The 25,649-nt window shown below is 51.9% G+C and overlaps 1 long non-coding RNA gene across 1 annotated transcript; it reads right to left on the bottom strand.

The window, feature by feature from the left end:
• Positions 1–411: 411 nt before the first annotated feature.
• LOC134807221 (uncharacterized) lies at positions 412–17,694 on the bottom strand. Its single transcript, XR_010147074.1, has 3 exons — positions 17,295–17,694; positions 3,699–4,078; positions 412–2,808 (listed from the first exon to the last, which is right to left on the bottom strand). It is a non-coding gene; the product is annotated as an uncharacterized LOC134807221 (long non-coding RNA).
• Positions 17,695–25,649: the final 7,955 nt, after the last annotated feature.

The raw sequence follows: 25,649 nt of genomic DNA, 5'->3' as shown, positions 1-25,649 counted from the left end.
GGCAGTGAGGCTCAGCCCAATCTGTGTGTCCCAGGACTGCAGTCTGCTCTGCCTCCCAGATACCATGTCCTCAGAGAGACTGAACTGGCATCACCAGTTCAAACCCCAGCCAGTGAGATCTGCTAGGAGATGGGGACACTGAAGAGCTGAGATTAAATATCAGGTCAGAAAATACCAGCAAACCACCCATGGGGGACTTCCAGTGAAATTAGACATAGGATGGACAGGGAGTTTCTGGGGCTCTGGCGGAGAAGAGCAGGATGGCAGCAGGACCAACCAGTGCAGGAGTACTGGCCGCGACCACCTCTGCTCTGCCTGGGGGGCACAGTTTATAATATGAAAATGATGGCATCCTGCTTTGGGATCTTGGGTGTCCAGGGTAGGGAATTACACTAAAGGATTCTATTTTTGTCATTTGTCATTTATTTTGACCAGCAAGTCAATGATCTTACACAAACACACACACACACACACACACACACACACGTCAATTGCTCCCTTGTCCGGACACTCCTTGGGAGAGAACCGAGGCCAATCTCGGGTCCAGCACTTGCCTGACCTGGGCCCTGACTCCACAGAGCAAGAGGTCCTCTCCCGGACCTCACATGTCAGGATTCCCACCTGGACACCTGGCCTGGATCCACGTCATCTGCCTCACAACAAGCAGTGCAATTCCTGGACATGAAGTCGCTGTTCATTAACAGAGGCCAGGGAGTGCACTCAGTTTGATGGGGAAGAGTTTAGGAAAGAGTTACTGACGGCCACGACTTCATCTCATGAGAGAAGCAGCTTCCCAGCCAAAAGTGACGAATTGTGTCTGCTGTGACTTTTCTCCTGGGAGTAAACCAGATGACCTGGGTCTCTCGGGCAGCTCCCATCATTGAACCTGTTGGAAGCTTGTATTTGGAGTTGAAGGGGTTGCTGTTACTGAACAATAACCACACACAAATATTTGTGAGGATTTTAGCAGTGATGAATGACTGCATCTGAACCGTCCCTTTAGCTGACCCCAAAGCAAAATTAGCCTGTGTTAGGTAATCAGGTATTACCGTATTTAGCTATACTTTGGAGGCTAAATTTACTACATATTCTGATTTTGACCTACGTCAAGTAAAGAAGAGACATAATTGTTTACAAAAATGAAAATTATGTCCCCAGAGATTAATTCTACTTGTTAAATGATAATTTCTTCCCGTAGATTAAGTTTGGAAGACTCTAAGAACAACCACGGAAACAAGGCATTGAGCATTTACGGTGGGACAGGCACTGCACATCCTCATTAACCCTCATGAGAAAGCCACAAGGCAGATAATACCAACATTCCCATTTCATGGATGAGGAAACTGAGGCAGGTCAAGACCGAGCAGCTGCTCAAGGAGGCAGAGCCAGGACCTGACTGTGGCCCTTTGCTCTGTGAGCTCACAGGTCTAGTCCTCACTCTATGTGACCAATCTCCTGAAACACCACACCCTGTCTTTCCAACATGCGGTGGGGCCCTGCCTCTGAGCCCAAACCCCCTGGGGGGAATTATCCCCAGAGCCGGCACGGCAGTGGTGCCCCCATCACTACCTCACCAAGGAGGCACCAGTGTCTCACATTGAGGCATCCCTTCCTGGAGTTTGAGTCCTGACCAGAAGCATCTCAGGACCTTCCTGGATCCAGCCCCCAGGGCCGCTGCCTCACCCCGGGTTTCTGCATCCCACCACCACTTCATGCAGACGATTCTGATTCCAAGAAGGGACCATCCCTTGAGATCTGGGACCAGCCTCCCCATCTCTGGGTGTAGACCTTCGCCGATGAACCATCTCACCATGCTCTGAGCACGTGTACCTTTTTGTCTTCTACAGCACAGGTACCTCCAGAGAGCACGAACCACAGCTCATTATTTATGCATCTCCGGAACCTGGAACAGGTCTCGGCACAGAGGAGGCAGCGAGTGTTTCCCACTGAATTAATAAAACCCGGAATCTGGTGAAATTCTTGCTGTAGGAACCAATGATTATGTGGCTGATTCAGAAAATGGTGCATAAAAATGGAAATATCCTCTGTGTTTCTAAGATAAATAGACAAAAGCCTCACTTTGGCCATGGCCTGGACCATCCACACGGGCCTGGTTGCACAGGGCTAGTGCCAGGCATACCACAGACCTTTCCTGGACCTCTTCCCAGCTCTAAGCTGAGCCTGGCCACAGGGTTCCTAAAGCGACCTACTCCCCACAACGTCCAGGTGTGTCTGGCCACATGTCATCCTTGCCTGTCAGAGGCCATGCCTCTGCTGTAATCCCAGAATGTTTTGAATGCTTGTACTTAGAAAAGCCAGATAGCAGGGAGTGACCCCAGGACATGCTCCCATAGCGTCCTCATTAGCTAGACGTCCATCTGCAGGACATGGTCCCCTTCCATGCCCCTATGCCCATGCCCACACCCACCCATCCCAGGACAGCCAGCTCAGAGGCAGAGAGGTTGAAACAGGAGCCAGCAGCCCTGCCTCAATACGGCCAGAGCCGCCCGCTCCCCGACACCTGCTCTTGGGGCCTTCAGGCCTCTCTGAGCAGCCAGGGATGTGGAGGCAGCTCTGGGTCAGCCATGCAGAGAATCTGGAAGCTTCCGGCTCTGCACCCAGGGCCCACTTCTGCAGCACAGCTGGGAAGCACTTGTCTCCAGGCTTTTGAAGTGTACAAGAGTCACACACTCCTGAACGCATTCTATACTGCTGACCCAGGAAGACTAGACACTTAGATGACTTTCTACTCGCTGTGCCATGGGTCTGTGCAGCACACTGTAAAATCCATGGAGACATCAGAATGTTCTGCAAAATAAATAAGAAAATAACTTTAGAGTCTGAGGGAACCACCACCATAAATAAAGTGTAACGAGGTAACGGGTTTACTGAAAGCTAAATGTTCTGCCTTTTCAGTGTGCTTTTCTGCCCTAGGGTTCAAACAACCCGCCAGCTGTCCCCTCCAGCAACAAAACCCTAATAGACTGAAACTGTCGGATTGCAAGACTGCATGAGTGATGCAGTTTACTTATATAAGATGCCATCGATAATACATAAAATGTATCTAATTCCTAGACCCGAATCTAAGGAACTTGGAGGGAAGCTCGTTGGATGTTCCACAAGTGTGGGGATTCTAGATTCATGCAGAAAAGGCACAGGGTGAAATGCTGCAAATGGCTTAAGAGGAAACCCTTCCCTTCCATCCCGTGTACTAATGAAGGCATCACTGAGAAGGTTACTTCCATCCCGTGTACTAGCGAAGTCATCATGCAGAAGGTTACCTCCACCCCGTGTACTAGCGAAGTCATCATGCAGAAGGTTACCTCCATCCCGTGTACTAGTAAGTCATCATGCAGAAGGTTACCTCCATCCCGTGTACTAGTGAAGTCATCATGCAGAAGGTTACCTCCATCCCGTGTACTAGTAAGTCATCATGCAGAAGGTTACCTCCATCCCGTGTACTAGTGAAGTCATCATGCAGAAGGTTACCTCCATCCCGTGTACTAGTGAAGTCATCATGCAGAAGGTTACCTCCATCCCGTGTACTAGCGAAGTCATCATGCAGAAGGTTACCTCCATCCCGTGTACTAGTGAAATCATCATGCAGAAGGTTACCTCCATCCCGTGTACTAGTAAGTCATCATGCAGAAGGTTACCTCCATCCCGTGTACTAGTGAAATCATCATGCAGAAGGTTACCTCCATCCCGTGTACTAGTAAGTCATCATGCAGAAGGTTACTGTCTGAATGAACTGGAAGGACACTTTTCTCCATCCTCATCCTCCTTTGATCACGATTGGACCGTGTGTAGGGAAAGGGCCCCACACCCACCAGCAGGCTTGACTGAGAGCAGGCAGGCCTTGAGACAGGCCCTGGGTTCACAGGAGCACAGGCAGCCAGCGACTGTCCTGCCGGCTCAGGCTAGGGCTGTCATGTCACTCAGAGTCCATGGGGAAATGTTGGGGCCAGTTCAGGCCAGGGCCACCGTGTCACTCAGAATCCACGGGGAAATGGTGGGGCTCACAGTTCTGTAGGTCCAGCAGCTCCTTAGCTTGGCTGCCCCAACCGTGTCCTGGAAACTGTGGATTTGGGAGGAGAAGAGAAACAGAGCTAAATGGCCATTACCCATTTCATCAAAAAATTTCCAAATTCAGACCCCAATAAATTATCTGGGGTCTGGCAGCTGCTGTGCACAGCATATTCAGGGGTAGACAGAAGTCTTCTTCCACCCTTCCTTTCCATTATTCGTTTGGAAGCGCCCAACCAGAGTGTGGGCTGCAGGAGCCACAGACAGGGCCAGGCTGGCACTCTGAGGCCAGCTCCGCCACCCCAAGGCTGCAATTTTGAGCCTTTTTCCCTGAGCAATGCACCCAGCTCACCCCTCTGACCCTGGCCCATGGGGGACTGGGCAGGGACCTCGGGCAAGGACACAGATGCTCACAGGCCCAGTGTGAGTCAGCCTCCCCTCCTGCCCCTGCCATTCCTTCCCTATCCGTGCATTTCTCCCTACAGCTGGGAACAGTGTGAATGCACGCTTCCACCCTGTGCCCACGGGGTTCCTGAAAGCTGGCAATCTGGACTATGAATTTCCAAGGTGAAGGAGAAGTTCATCCTTCCTTCAGTTTCACTTTCCTGAAAGGCCTCCGTGCAAACCATGGCCAACTCAATCACCTTTCCTAGAGTGCTGGGCTGAAGAGCCTGGGCTCCTCTCCTAGAGAAGAAACAGCCGCGGGGCATGTCTGAGCTCACATGCAGGGGGCATGGCCAGACACCTGGGGCAAGTGTCTGGGAAAGCACCAGCAGTGAAGCCCCACCAGACTGAGTCACTGCCACCTGCCCTGAGCATCCCTGTGTCACCTGGCTGGTTTCCCCACAAACTGCCTTCTCACTGGTCCTCATGGGGGAAGGGGTGCAGCTCCCCCAGATCGCCCCATGGAAGGAGGCTTCTAAATGGGCCAGTAGCCCCAAGAAGACAAGCTCAGTCTCTACCACACTTGGGTTCGCCATTTTGAAGCACTGTGCTCTCGGGGTTGATGCCGCGTGGCTGGTTCACTACAGCATTGAGAGCGCCCTGTCCTGGGCCAGCACCTAGGAGGTGCTCAAGAAACATGAACTGTGCAAAACGTCACCTAACTCGGGCTATGGCAATACCAGAAGCATGCCTGGCCATGTTTTACTTTTTGTTTAATTCTTTACTGCAATCATATGTAAAACAAAACAAAGGCAATGAAATGTAAATGCAATCATATGTAAAACAAAACAAAGGCAATGAAATGTAAAGAGAAGAATGGCAGCCATAAACCATCACCTACAGGGCTGAAACAAGGCTTCCGTCTCTATTTTTCAGATGAGCCCCTCCATCCAATGTTACAATTAGTTGCTTGTATTTATGGAACAGAGCACCATCACATACCACATACCATAACAAACCCTGGGCTTGCTCTTTGTTAGCACTGGAGAATGATTATTTTCTTACACACACATAAACGCATGTGCACATATATACACAGTAAATGCATTTTTGCTCACACAGTATGCACGTGCATGTTCACACGTACACAAATGTGTGTACACACATAAATTCACATGTTCACACACACAGGCACCTGAACACATACAGGCACGCAAGCACACACAAATCCATGCATGCATGTGTATGTGCACACTTAAACACAGGTACACACAAATACACATACCTACACATACAGACAAGGCTCTGGGGAAAAGCAGCTGCTTGTGGCGTGATTGCTAAGATTTCTCTGGGTCTAAATTGATACTGCCTCCGTGTCAGAAAAGTCTCATGCCTCAGCCAGACAATATAGGGACCCCTGAGGAAATGCTGACCCTCTGTGTTCCAGCACAGCCCTGTAGCCAGGCTCCACCCCTCTACACCCCAGAAAGGGAGGCGTCCAAAGGTTGATTCAAACCAGAAAATACTTCTATACTTTTTGTGTGTTATCCCTAGTTCAGTCTTTATTTCTCCATCTATATGATAATATGCCTCAACTTTGCTTCTTATAGAAATGTTCTAACATGCATGAAAGTAGAGAAAAGCATCAACTCAGCCCCTCGCATCCATCACTCCGGATCCAGCCCCGCCCCACATCCACGCTCCTATTCTCTCTCCCCTGCTATCCGTTGAGGCAAGCGGAGAGCCAGCAGATGTACAAGGTGGAGGCGGGCAGTCCTCTCCAGCCCCGGGGCTATGTCCTGGCTTGGCCTCACATAAGCCGTGAGGTCAGGCCAGCCAGCTGCTGAGCTGAGATCGCTTCTCCCCTGTAATCCAGATGACAATGTCCACTCCCAGGGCCGTTTGAGGATTAAATTTTAAAATGCACACAAGGCTTCATGCGGTGTCTGGCACCTTATAAGCATTTCATGAACAGTAGTTAAAATTAGCAATTGTATTGTTAGCTGTACTTCCAAACACTACAGCACAGACAGCTGAGGAGCTAGCCCAAGGTCACAGATCCATGAGGGACAGATGGGCTGGGCCCCAAGATTCTGCCGTCCGCTCCTCGGGCCCTCCTGAGCGGGAGGACGCAGCTTTGTCTTCAGGCCCTGAGGCACCTTGGACTCAGTAGAAGCCTGAGAAACAGAGCCGTGTGTATTTTAACGCCAAAACATTACGCTGAAAAACAGACGCGTTCTTGAGGCATCATTTTCGTGAGTTTAGCAAATGCCTCAAAGGTACCTTCCATGAAGTGTGCAAGCCTCAGCTTCCAAACAAAATTTGTTTAACTCAGTTTTTAACTCTCAAGGAAGCGTTCCTTTCTCAGCGCTCTGGGCCCAGTCATGGTTGCGAAAGCCCGGACCATCTTCCAATGAGCGGAGGGATCCCTGCCCACCTTCCTTCCTCACTGGCTGCCTGAGTGTCTGCAAGCGTGTGCAAGGAGGAGGGCTTATCTTCAGAAGGGCCAGGACGGCCCCGCATGGACAGGCGCCTCAAATGGCCCCACAGCGCAATTTCTCCTACTGAGCATTCCATCCTGGTGGACTTGACGACCTGCTCCTCGGGCTCAGAGCAGCCCAGAGCTGTCCCCAGGCTGCAGCGGGAAGAGGGATCAACCCACACATGAGGCCTCCTCACCGCAGACAAGGGAAGGAGGAATCCAGAGATTCACAAGAGAATTAAACAAAATCAAGCATCCTAGAGTCCTCAGCACGGGAGCCAACCAGGACCTCAGTCCTCAGGAGGCTACTTGGGGAGGCAAGGAGAGGCTTCCCAACTCACAGAGCAGATCTGAGCCTGGAGCACACCAGCCAGCGCTGAGCCACACGGGGCCCCAGACCTGCATCCCATGCCCAGGGTCCATACCCAGTGTCCACACCCAGAGTCCTCAACCAGTGTCCACACCCAGGGTCCACACCCAGTGACCCACACTCAGTGACCCATAGCCAGAGTCCACACCCAGGATCCACACCCAGTGTTCACACCCATACCCAGTGTCCACCACATCCAAGAATCACAACCAGGGTTTACACCCAGTGTCCACACCCAGTGTCCACCACACCCACTGTCCACCTGCAGTGACCCACACCCAAGGTCCATACCCAGTGTCCACACCCAGGCTTCACACCCAGTGTCCACCATACCAAGGGTCTACACCCAGGGTTTACAACCAGTGTCCACACCCAGAGTCCACACTCAGTGACCCACACCCAGTGTCCAAACCCAGAGTCCACCACACGCAGGGTCCACACCCAGTGTCCACACCCAGAGTCCTCAACCAGTGTCCATACCCAGGGTCCACACTCAGTGACCCACACCCAGGGTCCACACCCAGGGTCCACACCCAGTGACCCACACCCAGGGTCCACACCCAGTGACCCACACTCAGTGACCCATAGCCAGAGTCCACACCCAGGATCCACACCCATACCCAGTGTCCACCACATCCAAGAATCACAACCAGGGTTTACACCCAGTGTCTACCACACCCAGTGTCCACCACACCCACTGTCCACATGCAGTGACCCACACCCAAGGTCCATACCCAGTGTCCACACCCAGGCTCCACCATACCGAGGGTCTACACCCAGGGTTTACAACCAGTGTCCACACCCAGAGTCCAAACCCAGAGTCCACCACACCCAGGGTCCATACCCAGTGTCCAAACCCAGGGTCCACACCCAGTAACTCACATCTAAGGTCCACACCCAGGGTTTACACCCAGTATCCACCACACCCAGGGTCCACACCCAGTGTCCACGCCTGGTGTCCACATGCAAGATTCACAGTGTCCCACACCCCTGTCCATACCCAGGGTCCGCACCCAGGGCCCCACAGCCAGACAACGAGGGAGAGACCAGCACACTCCTGGGCGGCGATATCTGAACCCCAGCGGCTATGCTGTACCCCATGCTGTCCTGCTCTTCCTCCTCCAAGCTCAAACGTTTTATGATGTTTGTTCTTGCGAGTGGTTTATGAATTACTCTGGAGGGGCTGGGACATGGTTTGAGAGGATGCTCAAGGAAGTCAGTGCTCCTGGATTCAATAAAGCACATCCTAATTCGGTATCTCCAGCCCTAGAGTGAGTGTTTTTCCAGTGTGAGCTGGGGAAGCATTTATTGTTCTGAATGTATTTACCTTAGAAAATGCATTGCAACTGGATCCACTGAGCCCTGGCTCTCCAGACATCTGTCCCCACACAGCAGTAGCTGGTTTTACAGGGTGAGCCAGCGCCCAGCACTTAGCACGATTCCCTGACCAAATCAAACATTCAGGAAACACTGCGTGCACAGAATTCTAATGCCATTCATTCTCGTAGGGCTTTACCTGGCTCAAAAATGGTTCCTTAACCACAAATTCATTTCAAGAGACATGTCCAATGAAATTAACATTCTCCCTGCGACTGGAGATCATTCCTCAGTCACAACTGCGTTGCCTGTACTTAATGACATGCTTTGAAAAAAAATGATGGCTCTAGTTAAAGTTGAGTGGTCATTTCATTCCCAACTCATCTTTAGAGCTCTTAAAGAATGTTTAAAATTCCTTCAGCTGAGCCTCAGGCTAAATGTGAATTTTTTAAGAAAGTAAACAAACACTGAGATTCCCATGTGGGAATTAGTGAGGAATGAGCAATTCACAGCTTGGTTTCAAAGTAATGGCTCAGACTCCAGCTTTGGCAGAAGCTGGAAAATGCAGACTGGGCCCTTTGAGAAAAGACTTTTTTTTCCCTCCAAATAAATAATTGTTTGAAAGCAAGTGAGGTGGTAGGCAAAGGAAGGCTCCTTCCAATGCAAGCCTCCAGGCAGCAGGAGGAGGCCCCTGGGAAGGTCCAAATCAAAAAGCAAGCCTCGGCCACGGGCACGGCATGTAGCCAGGACCACCAACAGGGAGTGGCCCCCAGGCAATGGACTCTCTGGGCCCAGTCACCAAGCTCTGGGCTGTAGGACACTTACAAGGCCCTGTAGGGCAATGTCCCAACTCAAAACATACTCCTACAGGGTCACCCCTTTTCTAAGTCAGGAGTTAAATTTTCTTATTTTCCTACATAATTTGAGACATTAGACCCACAGTTCTCAACAATAGCTGCACACTGGAAATAGCTGGAGAGATTAAGAAACATAGAGGCCTGGCTGTCACCCACAGAGGCTCTGATTTAGTTGGTCTAGAGTACACCCGGCTGCAGCATCCCAATTCAAATGTGCAGCAACAGCCAAGAAATCCCTTGTTAAAGGAATCTGTGATTACCAATGCCGGCCAAAGGTGAGCGCCTGGAAGGAGAGCAGGAAGGAGGAGAGAGAGGGAGAAATACACCTTGCAAAAGATGGATCAGTGGCCTAAACCAAATCCCCTGAGGATCAGAGGAAAATTTCCCAGGCGTACTTCATGCTTGAGAAGGATATAATAGGAACAGAAATGCAATAAAAATAGTCACTCAAAGGCAAGATTATCAAACAAGGAAATAAGATGAAAACAGAAATTGCAGACCCCAGGAAACAAGTTGACCCAAAACACCATCATTACAGGAATCCTACAGAAAGTCAAAACATTGAGAAAGAGGATACCCGCAACCAACACCAAATTAGTGACACAGAGAAAAGGCTGTGATCACCACAGTGGAGGCCAGTGCAGACATAGCAGGGAGTGAAGCAAAGAGAGAGAATTGACCTCAGAGACAGCGCTAGTCAAGCATAAGGAAAACTGGCTCCCCCCAAAATAGCCCAACCTGTGGAAGCAAGGCCGTGCAAGAGAAAAGGAATGATTCATAGAAGAAATGCCTTGTGATTCTATAGCTTATATCACGTTTCAGCATAAAATTATACAGAACAATCTACCAGACATCAGCATAAAATTATACAGAACAATCTACCAGACATATCCTAGTTAAGGTCCTGATTTTCAAGTTGAAAGAAATGATTCTTGAGCCATCCAGGTAGATAAAGAATTCACCAACAAGGCTGAAAACAATCAGACTGGCTCAGAGTTCTCCTCAGCCAAAGTCTACTCAGTCTGTGGGAGGCAACAGGGCAAAGGCTGCAAAGCGCCCGGGAAGGGAGCATGAGACACCAGGATATTTGCTCCAGCTAAGGTCGTTCAACGTCAAAGACAATGAGCAGGCACTCTCAAAGCTGCCTGAACTCCAGAACTCAGGAACCGGGTAATATCCATGGGCCCTTCTCAGAAGACCTGCTTAGTCAGAAAGTTCAGGAGATGAGAAAGCCGGCAGAAGGGTCTTCCTAGGACTTCACGCTGGATGCCAGAAAACCGTGGCGAGGCTCTAGAGAGGGCTGAGATGAGGACGGAAGGCCCACCTCAGGTGCAGAGTGCATATGGGAAGAGAGCGTTCCCACGCTCCCAGGGCCTCGGGGAGTATGGTCACTGCGTTCTTCTAAGAAAAAATCACTGGCAACAAATCTAGCCAACCATGAAATGAATAAAAACGACCTAGGAATGGAGATGTCTTCATTAAAGCCCTGGTGAGGTGGGGCAAGTCCACAAAATACAGAGCTAAGACTAAACATCTACGGGAAGTCAAGTTACAAAGTGATTGTGTGGGCTATCAGCTTTGATAACATTCGAATCAAGGCTGACAAAACATTGAAGGTGGGGGAAGGAGAAAGGGACTGTGGCTACATCCATTCCTGTGTCTTTCTTAGTAGAGAATGGGAAAATGAAAACACGTGGTTAAAACCGTATGCCTCCACCCTTACCATCTCTCACAATTATTTTCAGAACCTGGGAGGGATCATTGCATTACTAATATCTCTTCTAATTAGAAACATGCACTGGAAATCCAGCAGTCACTTCAGCTTTGCTTTCTGTTGTTGTCTTCATGTAAAATTGAATGGGTACCTATGCTGGAAGATGGCACATATCAAATCATCTCATGTCGTCATTTACTGCAAGTGACCTATGCCAGCTTCCCTGCTCCCGTGCGCAGTGGATGGGTTCACCAAATGTCACCCAAGTAACTACAGGTAATGGGCAAGCGAGTGAGCGCCTTTTTTAACCTTGTTATGCATATCTTTCTTTATTGCTTAGCTTTTTAGAGAGAATATATCTGGCTAGGCACAGTGGCTGATGCTTATAATCGCAGGACTTTGGGAGGCCGAGGTGGGTGGATCACCTGAGGTCAGGAGTTCAAGACCAGCCTGGCCAACATGGTGAAACCCTGTCTCTACTGAAAATACAAAAATTAGCTGGGCGTGGTGGCGCACACCTGTAATCCCAGCTACTTGGGAGGCTGAGGCAGAATAATCGCTTGAATCTGGGAGGCAGAGGTTGCAGTGAGCTGAGATCACACCACTGTACTCCAGCCTGGGTAATAAAGCAAGACTCCATCTCAAAAAAAAGGGAAAAGAATAGATCATTATTCCAAATACAGTCAAGTCCGAAAGATAAAACTTTTTCCACTAGACAAAACCTATAGAGTCCCAGTTGCCCAAATTGCCCACTGTGGCTTCATTTACCTCCAAGTGGAGCCCTTGTCCTGCCTCTTCCTCAATCCCCTTGGGCCCCACTGCCTCTCCCATCAGTCTGCACCCCTGCCTCTGCCCTCAGACAGCGAGTCTTGTGGGGTCTAGGACTATGGAAACTTGACCTCCCCAGACCGATTGAATACAGGCTGGTTGGTGGAATCCACCCCCTTTCCTTCACTAATCTGTACACTCCCCAGGAATGGAGGTGGCACCTCTGTCTCCAAAAACCTAGAAGAGTGACTGGTGCCTGGTACATGCTTTAGTGAAAGTCAATTAAAAAGTATAAGGTGACTTATGAACTGTATGCCCGTGAATATCACAGTGCAGCCAAAATTATTTTCTCATAATATTTAAAATACAAAATTGATACAGTAAATATTTACTAAGAGCTTATTTTCTATAAATAGAGGGAAAGTTTTCAATAGTTAAACAATGGAAAAAAATGTGTCTGTGAGCCCAAGGGTCCTGCCGTTTCTCAGAAAAGATGGACCCAAGTAGCAGGAAGACCAGAAGGGGGCAAATGAGGGGCAAATGAGGGGCAAGGGAGCACAGGCCACACCTGCGTCTGCTCACAGCAAGGCCCTGCAACCTGACTTGGGTCTTTTCCCCAAGTGATATTTGGTGCAGCCTAATTGTGATCAGATCGGGGGTTTCACAGGTCTGGCTGCATCCTGGGAAGATCTCCCAGTTGTCTGGACCAGAGCACAACCTCAGAACACAGTTCTGGAAGGATCTGAGGCTAAGGAAGGTGCCACGGGGCCCTGGAAACGCAAGCGCTAGAGTCTGGAGTGGGGCCTCGCGCGGTCAGCTCCTCCAGCGGCAGGCTGGTGTGGCAGGCCAGGTCTCACTAATGCAGGCCTCCATAACGACTGTTTCAGCACTGACTGAGTGGTTAAGTTAAATATTAAAAGCTGAAAGAGCCAGTGTTCTTATTCAAAGGCTGGAATGTAACAAAGCCCGGAATGTAACAAAGCCCACCTAGAGCTGTGCCTACTAGGCCTTTCCTGGGCCTTAAAGCGTTACAAAATAACGAAGGAATTCTTAACAGGACCCATTTAGGATTAAACAAGCTTTATTGTGGGTCTGAAGAAACTCCCCAGGCCTCCACAAGCAAGTTGATTGGGGGTCTGAAGGAACTCCCTGTCAAGTGCGTCTGTGTGAAGAGACCACCAAACAGGCTTTGTGTGAGCAATAAAGCTGTTTATTCGCTTGGGTGCAAATGGGCTGAGTCCAAAAAGAGAGTCAGCGAAGGGAGATGGGGAAGGGGTTGCTTTACAGGAGTTGGGTAGGTAATGGAAAATTACAGTACAAGGGGGTTATCTATTGTTAGCAAAGGAGGGGGTTGCAAGGTGCATGGTGGAGAGATCATAAGACTCATTGTCCAGAAGAAGAATGTCACAAAGTCGATTGATCAGCTAAGGTAGGGCAGGGACAAGTCACAATAGTAAAATGTTGTAATTTTAGTTAATCAGTTAAGGCAGGAACTGGCTGTTTTACTTCTTTGTAGATTTTTTCTTTGGCTGCTCCAGGCTTCTTGGCTCCTGCAAGCCACCTGGATGTGTATGCGCAGGTGACAGAGGTTATAATGGCTGAGCTTCGGCTCAGAGGCCTGACACTCCCCAAACCTCCGTGAGTTAGCAGGAGACAAGATAAGGGTAATCACCTCAGCACCTGGACCCATTTAGCATAAGTAAACTTACTGAGGCTCCAGAGGAAGGTCTTCAGGCCTCAGACCCCAGTTATAGATTAGAAGAAGTTAATCACTTACGGCTTTAGACGAATGCACACTTACACGCAGACATATAGCTTCGAACATATACAAGCTCTGGAAAACTTTGTAATTTTGAGTTGGTCTAGCAATATTTTCCAGGCCTTCTCCCTATAACCAGTTACAGAAATAAACACTCCCTCCTTTCCCAGTTCATCTGCATCGCATTATTGGGCCTCAAGAATAAGCAGCCCAACCCTCCATTTGATCAGGGAACACTGTCACGCCCGGGGAGGGGACACTCTGCTTTCCCGATCGCCGTCCACCCTTTGCCACGTGGCGGCTTTCATGCCTGAGGCAGGAACGCTATGACAGAGGTGGGGTGAGGCCATCTGGAGAACAAGACATGGCCCCCAGGGTGGCTTAGTGGCTGAAAAGCAGTAAAACTGAGGGAGACCTGAGTCCCGGGGGCCACCAAGAGCCGAGCCAGAGGTGGAAGCCCCTTTGGCCTGGGATGCTAAGCAGAGCTCAGTCCCATTCGCACATTCTGAACTATCTCCCCTGGACTGGGTTGAATGGCACCCCCGGAAAGTTCGTGCCCACCTGGAACCTCAGTATGGGATATTTGAAAATAGGGTCTTAACAGATGTTTTGAGTTAAGATGAGGCCATACTGTATTAGGGTGAGCCCTAAATCCAATGACTGGTGTCTTTACAGGAAGGCCACGTGATGGCAGAGATGGGGTGGGGATGCCGCTGCCAGCCGAGAAATGCCATGGACTGCTGGCCACCGCCCGGAGCGGAGAGGCAGAAGGGGCCCAGGTGCAGCCGCCAGCGGGAGCACGGCCCACCCACACCCTGATTTGGAATGCCGCCCCAGAGCTGTGAGGCAACAAGTGTCTGTTGTTCTAATCCACTCGCTTGTGACACTGTGTGAAGGCAGACCTAGGGAAAGACCCCATGGGGAGGACGTGTGGAGAGAAAGGTTCCCTAGGAGCGTCTCAGGGCCTGCGGCTGGGGGAGTCGGGGGCAGCGGAGCCAGCGGGAGTCAGCCCTTCCTCTCCACGGCTGCCGCGCTGTCGACACTGCCGCCCACACTTCTCCAGCAGCATCCACAGCTTTCCAGTCGCGCCCAGCTCTCAAAACTTCACCCCGCCCCGTCTATGCTGTTTCAGAGCTACCATGGCTACCCACGCATGCCCCCGCGCCACCCCATTGCAGCCTGGCCCCAGCTGGGAGGCAAGACCCCCTTTCTCCCAGCCCTTTCTGTCGGACTCTCCCTTTCCCGGCCTTCAGTGTCACCCTGAACCCACTGCTCCCCTCAACAATGCCTTGCTTGCTGGGACCAGCTGGGACCAACACAGAGCACGCCCACGCCCCATCGATGGGACCGTCTTTCGTGATGAAAACTGCCTGCACCGGCGCAAAGCTTCCATCTCACACCTTTGCGGGGCCCCAACTCCCTTCCCAGGCCGGCTGGCAGGCCAGGGTGGGGGTGGTGTGCCCTTTAGGGCCTTCTTTCCATGGAAGGGAGGAGGAGGTGAAGACACCCTGACCAGTTCCTCCAATCCCACCCTGCTGGGCTGGGGTCTGGAGGGAGACCGCACAGGTGAGGTCGGCTCTCCGGTCTCAGGCTGGAGGTTTTGTGCGTGGCTTTCTGCAGTCTCTGCTGCCTCGTGGGTGTGGCCGTGCACCTGGGGTGTGTGGCATCCTAGGGTGGCATCTAGCTTTTCTCCGACCCATTATTGTTGGTTGAATTGTATTTATTAAAAAAAAAAAATAGTTGGAACCCTAACCCTCGATAACAACATGTGACCTTCGAAGACAGGTCTTTGTGGAGGTAATTAAGATGCGGCCATTAGAGTGGGCCTTAATCCAACGTGCCTGGTGTCCCAGTAAAAAGAGGAAATGGGACAGAGAGAAAGGCAGGCACGGAGGAAGGACTGCGGAGACACCAGGAGAAGGCCACACAGTGGTGGAGGGTTACAGGGATGCCTCTACTCTGAGGGACGCCAGGGGCCACCAAAGCTGGGAGAGAGACACGAGGGAGATCCTTCCCAGGGCCTTCGGAGGGAGCATGGCCCCATGACACCTTGATTTCCCACGTGTGGCCTCGAGAACCATGAGACAATAAATTCCTGTTGTTCCGAGCCCCCAGTCACGGTACTTTGTTTCAGGGTTACTAACACTCCCCTGCCTGTCTAGCATCATCTCCGAGAGGCTCAGGGTGGCTGTCTTTAGCCCCTGCAGCGGGGACCACACAAGACCCTCCCTCAGCAGCCTGGGCCAGTCTCTCCAGCTCCTGTTCCTCACAGGAGCCACAGGAACCTGCAGGGTCTCCCCTGGTCCCAGGTCCAAGTCTTCCAGAGCAGCTCAGGTGCAGCCAGCGAGCTCCTCCTGCTGGGGCTGGCGGGGACACAAGCCCCACTGCTGGTCCTTCTCTAGGACACCTCCCCAGGCCACTTCCTGGCTTCCAGGGTGGGGCTTGGGAGCCCAGTCTTCCCTCGCAGGTTGGAAGGGGAAAGACAGTTCCTCACTGCCATGGATCTCGATAAGACCAAGGACTCCATGGACTCCCAGCCCCTCCCCTCCCCTTGTACCTCCAGATCACCTTATTCCTGATGCCCAGCCTGGAAAGGGGCTGCAGACATGGCCCCCCTGCAAGTCAGCAACCCCGAGCTGGAGGCACCCACCCTCCCTGTGTCTCACCCTTGGTTCAGGGAAGAAGAGTCTAGGCTTTCATAGGCTTCCTGTTAGCACCTGGCTTGCTCCCCATTAGCCTGTCTGGGTTAAGGACTGAAGGGTGCTGAGGGTTTCCTCTACACCGGAGGGTCCAGCTATGCTCAGCCCCTCACCAAGAAGGCCCCTCACTCCCTGCCCCCTTTGAACAGGGCTCTTCTGCCCTAGAACCTTCTTGGTGGCATTTCCCTTAACACCATGAAGCAGGTTAAAATAAAGCCAAACGGAACAAGCCTCTGAAGTGCCGTGGAAAGATGCCAAAGAAAATCAACTACATGCTAAGAGCTCGGGATTCTCCTTTAGGAGCCTACAATATGCTGTCCAAATGGCGCCCGCCTTTCCAGCCCATTACTCCCCATCACCGGCCCATCGTGCAGACCTCAGCTCACTGGGCTGGGGAGCTTTATGTCACCGCAGCCCTCGGAAGTTATCAGGTAAAGGGCACCCTTCTGCCAAGCTCCTGGGCTGGAAGTCCTGCTGTGTTTCCCGAAGCCCAGGAACTCTGCTCCCCCTGTGGACAGCAGGAGCTGTAAGAAAAGAACAGCAGCAGCATCCCCCAAAACACCAGGGGGAAGGGGATAGAGATGGGGGCTGGGCAGGGTATTCCCCGCAATGGCGAGCTAATGGGATGGAAGTGGCCCCCGTCCCATGAGGCTGGAGCAAGTGACCATGGTCAGGAGGCAGGGGACACTGCATTGCCCCGAGACTGGGACCTGCCTGGACAAAAGCCCCTGGTCTCCCTCCCCAATGTCACCCCACACACAGAGGACCCTGCCTGACCACAGACACACAAACCTCATGTCAGGGCTGCTCCAGCAGGTTGGGGTGACCAGACCCCAGCGAGGGTCTCAGCATAAGAAGGGGCAGCTCTGTGCTGAGTGGTCCCAGCCTCACTATCACACACAGTGCAGTGCAACTGACCTGCACGTTAGGCTGTTTCTCAGCTATTCAGAATATGAGAGGACTTCGTGTTTTGACATTTTCACGTGCAGAATTGCAGAATCCAATGAACAGGACCCAGTCAGGTGTTTACTTAGAGAAGGAAATGCTCTCGCCACAGGTCTTTCTTTTTCAAAAGCAAACAGCTACAGTATCCATCATACTCCAGGAGCAGCCCTCGAAGCCTGGGCTGTTGAAAATGCACATCCTAGCCTGCGGTGACAGCCGTCAGATGGTGAGGGGCCCCACGCGACTGCCCCAGGAGCAGGGCCTGGGAGCTGCACAGGGGAGAACTCGATAAGGAGCATCATGAGCATAGTGGGTCCATTGACAACATGCAGTCCCCACGGTGGTGCCTAATAACAAAATGACATCATGCCACCTGCAAAAAAGGTAAAAGTGATCAGAGGCGAGCTTGTCAGAGAAGCTTTGAACTAGGTGACTGCATCAAACATCTCAGAGGCGGAAGAGTGCCTCCCCCTCCCCGGGACTCCCACCTGGTGCCCTGAGCTCATCATCCCTTCTCTTGTAGCATACGCTGTCAATACCCAGGGCCTTTTCGAAACGGCAATGGGTCCGAAGGCCTTGGGACCACCTTTCACACCTCCCCTTTATGCAGTGTCCGTACCTCCTTGGTGCTCAGCTGCTGGTCAGCTCCATATGCCCTGTGGCCCCTGCCCTCCCAAGGCCTGTGAACAAATGCTTAGTCCCAGATTAGAGTCTACGTCAATCTGGGATGTGAGCTGAGTGGCACCTGTCGTGAACCAGGCCAGAGTCTACGCAATCTGGGGTGTGAGCCGAGTGGCACCTGTCGTGAACGTGCATGCACATGGGCATTTTGTCAGTCTGCACCGGTGAATAAATGTCGCTGCATTTGCCAGCTGAGTGTCACCAGGCTCCAGGTCCCATTACACATCAGGAATTGTGTCCAACTCTTCTGGATCCGCTGATTGGACCTGAGGGATCCCTGACTCGAGCTCCGCCAAACAGACTTCCCTCCTAGAATTTGGATTTGGGATGGGAAAAGGGCCTGAGGGATCCCAGGGAGGCTGAGATGAGCGAGACATGGCGTGTTGGAGAGCGAGCTCCGGATCGAGCCTGCAAAGCTGCCGGCTGAGGTTTCCCTTTGGAGCGAAGCCAGCTCCTGTCCTCTTGGCCCGGCTTGTCCTAGGATTCCATACATAGCAGAATCCCCAGCATAAACCCTCCTTTTCATGAGCTACCGCAATGGGTTTCTGTCCCTTATAACCAAATGACTCCTGACCAAGAGGTGCCCTCCTGCCACGTTCTCTCTAGGGCAGCAGTGTCTGGCACTGGGTCTGGATGGTTCCTGCACCATGATTACGCTTTATGGCCCCTTAAAGGAGGAGGCAGTGGAGTCAGCCTAAGTCTGGCCGTTCTGCTTCTCCAGCTGGGACACTGAGTCAGAGGTGATTGGATGTCCACTCACACAGGCAGCCAGGAGGAAGTCAGGGACTGGTCCCTCTGCAGGCGAGCAAACCTGGACCTGCACCTGCCTAGACACCCAGGCACGGTGCTTGGTTCCCATGCAGGCTGAGCCTCCATTCAAGCTCTGGCCCCAGTTTACCGGTTCTCAGTGCGACCATTGCCGGCCAGTACCAATGGTTCCCACACAGACAGTGATGCGCAGCAGAAGCAAGCCTGTTCCAGCCACAAGCACACTGGCAGAGAGGGCGGCTTCCAGCAGATGAGGGCCCCGGAGACACCTGGCCCTGTGCCTGGCAGCGCAGAGACAGTGGCGTTCATTTTCTCCAAACCTCATGAGTCCTTTTAATGCGCTCTCCCTGGTGCTGGTCAGGCGGAGTTCTCTGAGCTTGGCACTGCTGGGGCCCTGGTGGCAGGGCCACCCCTGACTCAGCAGCACTGGGGACCACGGGGCCCAAATGTGTTCAGTGCAGAGCTTTGAACAGTCGTGGGAGGCTCCGCAAGTCCCGAAGGGGAGAAACAGGCTGAGCCTGAAGCAGAAACATCTGGCAGGGCTGTGGAGGGCAGCAGAGACGATGCCCCCAGGAAGATGGCATGGGGGTGGCCCTGGCTGCTGGCTGAGACCCCGCCGGTGGGTGTGGGGGACCTGCTGACAAACCCCATTGTTCCCAGGGAAACAAGTCTGCCCTCATTGCACCTCCTGGGAGTCTGCACTAGCCGCAGACTTTCAGACAGTGGTTAGAACCTTTTCCTCTTTTCTCCCAAAATATTTTATTTTTTCCACTTTGGTCACTATTTCTAAAAGACAGATGCCTATTTCTATGAGGCATTTTTAGTGTCTCCAGGGATGAGTCAGGGGCCTGGCCTCCATGCTGGAGTCACATCTTCCGAGGACGATAGGGGGGCCACATACCTCCAGCTCTCAAGGACACCACATTTGTGACAAAGGCAGAAACAAAATGCAGAAAGTGCCTTCCGGTGCCAGAATGGGAAGCCGGACAGGGAGTCGGAGAATGTGGGGGCCCATGCCCAGTACCTGGATCACCTGGGCGCCTCCCTTTGCCTCCTGGCCTCCCATTCCACAAAGGCGCACTGAGCGGGGAGGACTGGGGGGCCCTGCGATTCCCCCGCAAAACCAATCAGACAGGAGGGCGATACTGGCTCCCTGCTCAGGCCTCAGGGGGTTCAGGCCCACGCGTTGGGACACTAGATGGGTGCAGAGGCGCTGCTCGCCACGGAGATGTGTGGCCAGTGTGTGATGGTGTGCGGGTCTCTCTGTCTCTCCGTAGAGCAGGGAAAAGCTCTTCACAGCCAACTCCTAGGGAATGACAGAGTGCAGCACTAGCTGAGCACCCACCGTGGGCCAGCTGCTGGCAAACCCTGTTCACCCCTTAGGTGATTTAATTCTTATGACTGTCCCTTAAGGGGGTGGTCTATTTACCGCCACTTCATAGCTGAGGACTCTGAAGCTCAGAGACGTCTGGTCACTTGCTCATAGTCACACAGCTTTAGAAGCACTAGAGCCCGGATTGAATTCCAGGCCACTCCAAGGCCAAACCCTAGCTCTTCTCCCCATGTCAGGTTATGTCTACATAGATCTGTCCTGACAGCTGTGATTCTATTCAGAGGATGCACAATGGACAGACGGTGTGAGCTGACGCGGAGCTCAAGGAAATTGGCCAAGGCAATGCTTTGCTCTAAATTCAGCCTCAGTAAACATTTATTGGCTGAGTGCATGCACAGATGGAAGAATGTCATCTCCTTTGTCACGACACAGAGATTTCACCTGAACTAAGTCCGCTGGAACCCCCAGGAAATGCGACTCCTCTCCTGCACCCGCATCTGCTCCCAAGAGCTGACAACCATCCACTTCTTGAGATCCAGAAAAGAACCTGTTTCAACAAATCAACCCCCTAGATTCATTTGCTTCAATCCTCTTGTAAAACTAATAAAAATGCAAAGTATTACCATAATTAAAGTTTTAAAATTATGCCAAAATAAGTTAAATAGTTCCCATTACTCATATCATTTTTCAGAATGATATAAAAGATAATATTTACTATCTAGCAGTCATAATGAAAACTAATCTTTTAAGCACTTAATGGATTTTCTGATACAACTCAACCTGCTCCCCCAGTTATTCTTAAGCAGCTCCAATTTTAAATGCTGTCCTTACTGTAGCTGGTGTCAGGAATTCCCAGATGGCACTGAGGAGAATATGGATTTCAGGAACACAGTGACAGCGGCTCAAATCACATCACCCAGGGAGGCTGCACCCACCTGCCAGCGCCTCCCTCAAGCTGCCATGTGAACCAGGAGTCACCACGTCAAGCCATCTCTCTGCCTGCCTGTGAATCCCACCCCACGCAGGGAAGAACCTGCCTTCCCCCAATGCCCTGGGAGCTCTGTTGTGCCGCAGCGTATTCCAGGAAGACAGCCAGTCAGGAGGGAGGGTCACAGCCAGTCAGGAGGGAGGGTCACAGCCAATCAGGAGGGAGGGTCACAGCCAATCAGGAGGGAGGGTCACAGCCAATCAGGAGGGAGGGTCACAACCAATCAGGAGGGAGGGTCACAGGCGAGGCCCGGAGGAGTCCACGTACTGGCTTCCTCATCCTCTTTTCCTCCCACAATGGGCCACCTGGAGCTCACTTTGCCCCAGCCAGTGAGTGAGGTTTCTACCTGAGGTTTTTACTAGGGGCTGGCCAGGTAGGTGCCCTAGTAGATCTGCCAGGGCAGGAATAGGCAAAGTTACCCCCTATTAAAAACAATCCCTCACTCTCCCATGTTAAATGGAGACGGCATTCTAGGGGGAACCGGGAGTCACTGCTTGAACGTGCCTCTGAAAACTGGGAGCAGTCAGACCCTATCCATAGACCGCTGCCCAGGCCCCGCCTTGAACGAGGCAGTGCCTTCTCCGATTTCTTCCCCAACCACTCTATTGTTAGAGCACAAAGGCACAGGCAGGCAAGAGGACAAAGCTCTGCGGGCCAAGTCCTACAGGCAGGCATTTCAGGCCCTAGCAGCGAATTCCCACCCCAAGTCCCTTCAGTTTCCAACTAAACTGTCTTCCGAGGACTGGTATCATCAGGGTAGCAGCAGGATGACTCTTGCAAGATGATCCCTGAAAGGAGCTCAAGTTTAATGCTGCGCTGCCCAAAAACCGCCACTTAGCACTCCTGGGAAAAGCGCTGTGTTTCCAGGCACTGTGGTCCCACTGAGCTTGGGGAATGTCCTTGGCTCTAGTCTTAGACGGAAGACCCCATGTGGCAATAATGGCATCAGTGTGGCTGTCCCTGAGAAGTGACTCAGAGGGTCACTTGAGGAAAAAACTGTCATTGAAACAGGGTCTATAATGAAGAAAATAAATGTGTATGGTAAATTTGGCATTTTCCTTAAAATACTCAGCAGGCACTAACTTCACATGTTGTAGCAAACCCAACTCTGTATCTAACCAATGGCATTATTCAGTTTCATTGTTTTTCTCTCAATTAAACATTGCTGACTGGGGCCAGTTTCACTTATGAGGGAAAAATGGGTTTAATGAGCTGTTAAAGGCTTATCTATGCGCAGTTACAAATACTTCCAGCACCTGATTATTTTCAACTTCAGAAGCTCACAATCTCTCAAACAGATCATCAATACCCATCATTTCACAATAATCGTATTGATTCCAAGGTTAAGGGATTACTTTTGACTTTTAATGCTCTGCGGCTTTATCAGTGTTTGTGAATAAAATTTTAGGATGCACACAAGTCTTAACCACTGGAATTTCATGCACACTAGTGCAAATGTTCAGTATTTCCAACTCGTCATGCTTTTTGAACTAGAAATCAAGACAGACATTGGAGGGCAGTTTAGAAAAACATTGGCAGCACAGCAACATGGCACATGTATACATATGTAACTAACCTGCACGTTGTGCACATGTACCCTAAAACTTAAAGTATAATTAAAAAAAAAAGAAAAACATTGTTAGAAAAATAAGGATGCTGATGATGCCTTTTTTTTGTTTTTGAAAAAAGCTGTTTTCCGTGGAAATGAAGTTCTCTGGGAAACAGTGAATGTCTCAGTGCAGAGAGGGCTGCATAGCACCTGACTGCTCTCTGGAGAAAGGTCCATTTGCAAGGTCAGCTTTCAGCTGCATCTGGGCACTTGGGTTTCGGGTGGGTTCCCACCACTCTCTGTGCCAAAACTGCATGTACAATGAGGTTGGTGCTGGACATCAGCTTTCCTCCTGGAAGTCTGGAATTCAAGTGCCTGCTGAGAAGAGGGCGCCTACCTGACCAGCCCCTGGTAGAAACCTCCCCCACAGGCTGCTGCATTGTTGTTGCAGGGAGGAGGGAGCTCCATGTGGCCCGCATGGCAGGAAGAGAGGAGAAGGAAGCCAGCAGGTGGACTCCTCCAGCCCCGCCTGTGTCCCTCCCTCCTGACGGGCTGTGTGTCCTGTGTGCTTCTGTGCTGCCATCATCCATCCTAACCATGAGTCCCAGTGAATCTCTGCATGTGGGGGTGATCGGAGGCCCTGACGCAGTCCCCGTCCCCTAACTCGGGTCTGGCTATGTGCAGGTGATGGCCCTCTTCCCCAGCAGCCTGGCCACGGGTTTTGTCCTGCACTTTTGTTCTTGGGTTCTAAGGCTGAGGATTGTGGGAGGAACTTCGGCTGCCTTGTGCCTGCTATGCCCTGGGGCACCCTGGAGTGGACACCTCCTTTGATTCTGCTGTAGAGCATAGTCTGTTCAGGTTTCCAGGCAAAACCAGCCTTCTACAGGATGCCAATCAAAAAGGCAGAGCCCCTCCCTCCCAGGAGCTGACCGTGGCCCCTCTACCTGGGAAGAGGGATGATGGCTTCCTCCCCAGAGAGACAGAGCCTCCTGCTTAGCAGTCAGGGTGGGCTGGCTTACTGTCGTTGCCGTGAGCAAATGGCAGAGGCAAGAAAAAGGAACCTGAGATAAGAGTAAGGACTGCAGCTGCAGAGAGGAGCTCGGTGCAGTTAGGGGCGACACAGGCCATATGCTGTGTCCCTAAAATTCATAGGTTGAAACCCAACCCCCAAGGTGATGGTGTCAGGAGGTGGGGGTTTGGGGAGAAGACCAGGTCATGAAAGTGGAGCCCTACGGATAGGATCAGTGCCTTATAACAGGCACACAGAGGGCTCTCTTGTGCTCTTTTCTCCAAGCAAGGACCCAGGAGAAGGCGACCATCTGCAGCCTGGAGGAGGCCGACCCTGCTGGCACCCTGAGCTCAGACCTCCAGGCTCCAAAACGGTGAGACGGTGACACTGGTGGCTGATAAGCCCTCAGTCCGTGAGACTTTGTTGTAGCAGCCCAGCAGGACTGATGGGGGCAAGTCCTGGTGCCCTAATAACACAACCTTCCATTGGCCCCAAAGAGAAAACACGAGAGACTGAGGCCAGACGGCCCAGGAGGGTCATCAAAAAGGGGACACAGGAGCTGGGAGGACACGGGGAAGCAGCAGGGGAGAGGCAAGAGGGCTGCCGAGGCTGGCTGGGGCGTGCTGTCTCAGCAGGGGAGAGGCAAGAGGGCTGCCGAGGCTGGCTGGGGCGTGCTGTCTCAGCAGGGGAGAGGCAAGAGGGCTGCCGAGGCTGGCTGGGGCGTGCTGTCTCAATGGTGGGGGAAGTGGTGGGGAACAAAGGCCTCCCTAAGGGCTCCATGCCGGATTCTAGTTTGCCGGCTAATCATTGTTAAATACATGCACATATTTGCTCAGAGCTTGACTGTGTTACTTCTAATCAATTCCTTTTTTCCTTTAAGATCTGGAAATCCAATTGGCTAACACAGCATGAGGTGAGCACAGCCAGGTCCAGGCCTGCACCGCAGTTGTGGCCACACCACAGCTGCCAAGCTGACGCAGGGATGCCACCACACAGCCAGGGATGGAGGCCACTTCCCCAGTGTCGGCCCAGGATGCCAGGCATCTGCAGAGCCTTCATCCGGGCCGAGGCTCCCACAGGAATGCCAACAACACATCCTCAGGCTCCTCCCTTTGAAGCACATGAGAGAACGGACACACCAACCCCCACTGGAAGCAGGTCAGAAAATAATGTAGTGGAATAATTGATAACAATGTTGATACATTCCTACAACTTTGGAAACATGTTTATTATCACAAAAAATAGAAACCTAGTCTGAGCTTCTATCAGGGGCTAAAGGAACTTGCCGCCTCCTTTTAACCCACAGTGAACAGGGGTATCAGCGAGACAGCAGGGACCCTTCGAGTATGTGGAATGTCCCATGTCATCCCTACAAAAGTGTGGGGCTGAGCGTCACATCCCAGCACGGCATAACGTCGACAGTTTCCTGCTACAATGACCTCCAAAGGAGGCCTGAGACACAACAGAAGGTGGAGGTTACCTCCAACATCCAACCCACCAGGTAGGAGTTTCAATCAAAGGAAGCCTGTGCCGATGTTTCTGTGTCCGTTCACATGTGAAGAAGCCCCTGTGGATGGAGACGGAAGATGAACTCTGTGGTCCTTCCAGCAGGGGACTTGGTGGAGGCCAAGTCTTCAAGTCTCCAAGTGAGGGGAGCACAGTCGTGGGTGGGTTCTGCACTGGCTGGGGTGGGCACATTTTGTGGAAATGCATTCTTTTTTTCTTTTTTTTTTTTTTTTGAGATGGAGTCTCACTCGATTGCCCAGGCTGGAGTGCAGTGGCACAATCTCAGCTCACTACAACCTCCATGGGTTCAAGCAATTCTCCTGCCTCAGCCTCCTGAGTAGCTGGGATTACAGGCACCCACCACCATGCCGGGCTCAGTTTTGTATGTTTAGTAGAGACGGGGTTTCACCATGTTGACCAGGCTGGTCTCGAACTCCTGACCTCAGGTGATCTGCCCACCTCAGCCTCCCAAAGTGCTGGGGTTACAGGCGTGA

This window comes from Pan troglodytes, chromosome 8, assembly GCF_028858775.2.
Source record: "Pan troglodytes isolate AG18354 chromosome 8, NHGRI_mPanTro3-v2.0_pri, whole genome shotgun sequence".
NCBI classification, from domain to species: Eukaryota; Metazoa; Chordata; class Mammalia; order Primates; family Hominidae; genus Pan; species Pan troglodytes.
Note: the sequence above shows the minus strand (reverse complement) of the source record. Positions and strands in the feature narration are given on the sequence as shown.